Source organism: Pleurodeles waltl, chromosome 10 (genome assembly GCF_031143425.1).
Source record: "Pleurodeles waltl isolate 20211129_DDA chromosome 10, aPleWal1.hap1.20221129, whole genome shotgun sequence".
In the NCBI taxonomy this organism is placed as follows: Eukaryota; Metazoa; Chordata; class Amphibia; order Caudata; family Salamandridae; genus Pleurodeles; species Pleurodeles waltl.
This window is the reverse complement of record NC_090449.1, coordinates 524,824,185-524,830,184: the sequence shown is the minus strand read 5'-3', so window position 1 is coordinate 524,830,184 and position 6,000 is coordinate 524,824,185.

The following is a 6,000-nucleotide window of genomic DNA, read 5'->3' as shown; positions in this document are numbered from 1 at the left end:
CAGGATGTAACAGTGGGCAACCCACCGACTGTAGAGACTTGAGAGACTGTGGCTTTGCACTCCCCAGGATGGAACAGTGGGCAAGCCACCCACTGTAGAGACTTGAGAGACTGTGGCTTTGCACTCCCCAGGATGTAACAGTGGGCAACCCACCCACTGTAGAGACTTGAGAGACTGTCGCTTTGCACTCCCCAGGATTGAACAAACACCCTTAGGTAATGTCTGAAGTAGCACACTGAACTGAGAGAGCATGTTCCTTTTATACCCACGCAGGGGCTAAAAGGAGGTGGTACAATTATAGAAGCAAGACTTGTATAGATGTAAGGTCATGTGGAAAATGCACAGTCGACAGGTAGGTGGAGCTAACAGTTTTCAAGGACTAACAGCTGCAGACCTTACTGAGCATGTGCGAAAGTGGGAGATGCTAAATATAACTTGTCACTAGGCAGATTTCAAGAGTAGTTAACAGAAAGGTAGGACAGAGCACATGGTGAGCACATGGCAGCATGTGGCAGAGAAAATGGCTGCCATTAATACAAAATGGATTCCGCGAAATGTTCACAATAGTTACAAATACAGATGTCTTCTGCTAATGCTTAATCTAATCGCTGCTAAACTACAACAGACAACCCTTTCAGCATTAGCTGAAGACATTCGTCTTTCTGGGATAATCTAAATATTCATCTTGTATATTTATGCTCATCATTTCAGCTATTTCCTTATCTAACATATGTTGTGCTTTCATTTCTGTAATATTTCTTTTGGTAGGCATACAAGCAGTAATACACATGGAGGAGAACATTGGACCACACTGAATACAGATACAGCATGTGAAAAATATTGCAATCATTACACACAGGATAGTCAGTAGTTTCCAGCCCCAGGGGAAACAAGAGCCCAAAACCATACAGAAAAAGTCCAAGTACCAGTCTCTGTGTGGATTTCTGCAGCAATTTTATGCAATTTAGATATTGCATCATATACTGAAAGTGAGTGATCGGGAATGAAAACACAGCAACTACTACTGATGATGCGACATGCACCACCTCGGTCAGCTAATATCACATCTAGTACCATACGATTTTGGAGCACTACAATCCTTGCAATTTGGAGCTCCTCAGTAATATTCCCAAGTGCCAGAGCTGGCTGATTGGTAACAGCTTCCACAACCCTAGTCAATCGTCTCACTTTCCTACTGTTTAACACAGCACCCACAAAGGGGAACAATCCTAAATTAAAATCAACATATTGTTGCAGGCTAGTATCCGTTTGGTCTACCTCATTTGTACTTATTTCCCTTTTATATCTATTGTTAATGATGTCATTGAACAGTTTTAAATCTCGGTGATATGATGCAGGGGCCAAAAACACAGGGGGTAATAGAAAAGATACATAACACACACCTGACCACCCAACAGGTAGTTGGTAATATCCATAGTTACCACAAAAAAAATATGTATTATGTGAAGCTGTAAAACTACTATTATTTACACCCTCAATAGTTAAAATCAAGGTACAATCGCTTATCCCTACTGGAATCCGCCCAATGCTACGTATACATAAATCTGCTTTAGTTTTTGTAACAGAAATCACAAATTGTTCTTTCTTGTCAGAGTCTCTTATATTTGTGAAGACATATGGTACTGAAACATTGTCCGGTTGATACTCTTCCCATTCCCATTCAGTTCTTTTGGCTTGGGGATACCTATCTTTGTCTTGGTAGCATACTTTATTAAGGCGAAAAAGAAGTCCGCCCTCTGTACGTTTTCCAGATGCAAACAAAAGCGTGTACCAAGCTTGACAAGAACTGTTGTGTGAAAAAGGAAGAGGAATGAAAGGTGTTCCTCCTTTCTTTTGATGCGCAGGTATCATTCCACATACCCACAGTTAGTAGTATTTGTAGCATTATGAGTATGATGCAACATCTGAATGAAAGTATTATTGAAGTACGATTGATGGTGCTTCTGCTCCTGATAGGGAAGTGTAAAGTAATAGTGATCCTCTGGTACTGGAGTAGTGGCAACAAAAAACTCACGAGCAGGAGTCTTCTTTTCAACAAACCAGGTGATTGTTGCTGTAACCACCAAAACAACAACAAACCCCATAGTACTAGTGATCAGTTTGTTATTCATTTTAGCAACAGTGATAATCGACCCTTTCAGAAATGGATTAAAAACAATCGTTGGAGCTCTTATCCCTGGGCAGCCGCTGATTTCTTCACCACGGGCCAAGACGGGTGTCACTACTCTAATGCATGGCTGATCCCCCCCCCCTTGACACATTGGCTCTCCGTTTCACTAACCCAGGGCGGTAGCTCAACCAGTTTGTTTCAAAACATTTTCAGATTCTTTCCTTGGTCTCAAATTATATCGCGACACTCCAGAAGTCGTATGGTCCGGGAAGACCTCTGCAGATTCGTCAGGTGATATAGCACGGCCTTTCTCTGTAGTCAAAATCTCTCGATGATCGGTCAGCACAGCAGGTTCCACCAAGGTAGGTAGAACTCTCTTGCAGTGAGTACTATGGACCCAATCCTTTCAGTTCGTCACTCGAACTGCTGTCCTTGTCGCAAGGAGCACCTGTTCTGGGCCTCGCCACCCTGGTTCCAAGCTGCTTCATCTTTCAAAAGACTTAATCATCACCTGGTCACCAGGTCGGAGTTCATGGCCTTCACCTGTAGATCTGTCAGGAAGTGCTTCTCGAAGCTTTTGATGAATAGAAACCAAATTGTCCTTTAACTGTGCCAAATAATCATTCATCAGGACACAAGGTACATCATATACAGATTTTGGCTTAGGAACTCCCCAAATATTCATTGGCCTCCCAAATACAATTTCATAGGGGGTCAGGCTTGTTCGAGAGTGTGGCACTGACCTAATACACAATAATGCCAATGGTAATGCATCCGGCCAAGTTAAGGATGTGGAAGCCTGTATCTTCGCTAACTTCAGCTTCAAAGTAGCACTATACCTTTCCACCAACCCTGCTGATTGTGGGTGGAAAACCGCATGGAACTTCTGTTTGATCCCTAATCCTTTCAGGACATACTTAATAACTTCCCCAACTAAATGAGGTCCGTTATCACTCCATAAAAGTCTGCAAACACCAAACCTAGGGAAAAATTATTTCAAAAGCACCATCGCTGTGGTAATGGCAGTATTATCCTTTGTGGGATACGCCTCTTTCCATTTACTGAAGGCACATACCACCACCAAGACATACTTTAAATTGTTGCAGCGTTCAAGCTGAATATAATCCATTTGTAGAACTTCAAAAGGTGCAGTTGGTGTAGCAAACCCTCCAACATGATTATGTGTCCCTTTTCCAGGATTGTATTGTAAACAGATCAAACAAGACTGTACTACTCTCTTAGCTGTACTGGAAATTTCTGGATGCTCCCAAACTTGCGTAAGCAACTTCGTTATTGTTGAAGCCCCAACATGTGCCAGCCCATGTGCCATCTGAACCATAGGTTGTACAAAAGCTATAGGCAATTTCCATTTATTCATCTGCTTATTCCGCCAACAGCCCTCATCATCCAATTCTCCATTTTCAGACCATTGCTCACGTTCTTTCACAGAAGCAGATTTCTCTATATCTAATAAGTCTTGTCTAGCATTATGCCAACGTTCAGCTTGTGACTTCACTACATACATAGAAGTAGTACTTCGCTGCATTGCAGTCTCACGTGCTACGCGGTCTGCAAGAGCATTACCTTGCCCTATCTTATCGGTCACTTTCTTATGTGCACTACATTTCACAATAGCTAGTTTTTTTGGATATGTCAATGTAGTCAAGAGGTTATGCACTAATTCTACGTGCATTATCTGCATCCCGTGGGATGTGAGAAAGCCTCTCTCCTTCCAAAGCAAACCAAAATCATGAGCCACTCCAAAAGTATAGCGGCTGTCTGTATAAATGTTCACACATAAGTCAGTACTAAGCTCACATGCTTGTGTCAAAGCTATTAGTTCAGCTGTTTGAGCTGGCTTCTGTGGGATACGAGCTGTCTCCACTACCGTGTGTATTGTGGTAATTGCATATGCAGCTGAGGTCGTACCATCTGGCAACTTCAAACAAGACCCATCAACCCACAATTCCCCGTCTACATCTAAAAGGGGCGTATCTTGTAAATCAATACGACCCTTTGTCTGTTCTTCGGTAAGGAATATACAATCATGTGTTTCTTGTGATTGAGGCTGAGTCACCGGATATGGCAACAAAGTGGCTGGATTTCGTGTTGCACATCTCTTCAGTGTAATGTGAGGAGCCAGCAATGTCAACTCATATCCTGTGATACGGGCGCTAGTTAAATGTTGTGTCTTTGTTTGATTTAAAAGAGCATCAACCGCATGGGGTACTAACACCAACAGCTTATGTGACAAAACTATCCCTTCACTCTGACGTATTGACACAGCTGTTGCGGCAACTGAACAAAAATCACCCAGGCAACGCTCGAGCGACAGGATCAAGTACTACTGAAAAATATGCACAGGGACGCTGCTTATCGCCATGTGTCTGTACTAAAACTGACAATGCACATCCATCTTTCTCATGTACGTAAAGTGCAAAAGGCTTCATGTAATCTGGAGTACCTAACACTGGTGCGGAACAAAGGGCTTGTCGCAGCTGCCTGAAAGCAGTCTCACATTCATCTGTCCATGGGAGGGGCATTGGAGTATATTTAGTCAAAAGTGCTAGCAAAGGTTTGACAATGTATGAAAACCCTAATATCCATTGCCTTCAAAAAGAAGAAAGACCAAGGAATGCCCGAACATCTTTCTGAGTAGAGGGTACTGGTGTGTATAAAATTGCTTGAATACGATCTGATGTAAGTGCACGGCCCTCCTTAGACAAAAGGTGACCTAAATAGGTTACCTTTGGTCTACAATATTGTAATTTCTTTCGTGACACTTTATGATGGTGTGAAGCAAGAAAAGAAAGTAAGGACAAAGTGCACTTTTCACATTGCTCAGGGGTATCAGCCGCCAACAAAATATCATCGACATATTGTATGAGAGCCACACCTTCAGGCAAAATAAAAGAATCAAGTTGTCATTTTAACGCTTGACTATAAGGGGCATATTTATACTCCGTTTGCGCCGGAATTGCGTCGTTTTCTTTGACGCAATTCCGACGCAAAACTAACTCCGTATTTGTACTTTGGCGTTAGACGCATCTAGCGCCAAAGTCCATGGAGTTAGCATCATTTTTTAGCGTGGACACCTACTTTGCGTTAATGATATGCAAGGTAGGCGTTCCCGTCTAAAAAATCGACTCCGAGGCATGTGCGTCGGATTTATACTCCCGGGCAAAATTCACGCCCAGGAGTGGGCGGGTCAAAAAAAATGACATACGGCCGCTTTTGCGCCGTTTTTTTGCGCCTGCAAAAGGCAGGCGTTAAGGGACCTGTGGGCTCTGAAGGAGCCCAGAGGTGCCCTCCCATGCCCCCAGGGACACCCCCTGTCACCCTTGCCCACCCCAGGAGGACACCCAAGGCTGGAGGGACCCATCCCAGGGACATTAAGGTAAGTTCAGGTAAGTTTTTTTTTTTTGTGGCATAGGGGGGCCTGATTTGTGCCCCCGTACATGCCACTATGCCCAATGACCATGCCCTGGGGACAGAAGTCCCCTGGGCATGGCCATTGGGCAAGGGGGCATGACTCCTGTCTTTGCTAAGACAGGAGTCATTTCTATGGGGGTTGGGAGTGAAAAAATATGGCGCAATTCGGGTTGAGGCGAAAAAATTGCCTCAACCTGACTTGCCCCATTTCTTGACGCCCAAGCCCCATATCCCCCCACGCCGGCGCTGCCTGGTGTACGTCGTTTTTTTTAACGCACACCAGACGGCGCCGGCGGCTAACGCCGGCTAACGTCATTCAATAAATACGGCGCCCGCATGGTGCTTCAGAATGGCGTTAGCCGGCGCTAATTTTTTTGATGCAAAACTGCGTTAGCGCAGTTTTGCGTCAAAAAGTATAAATATGGGCCTAAATACTT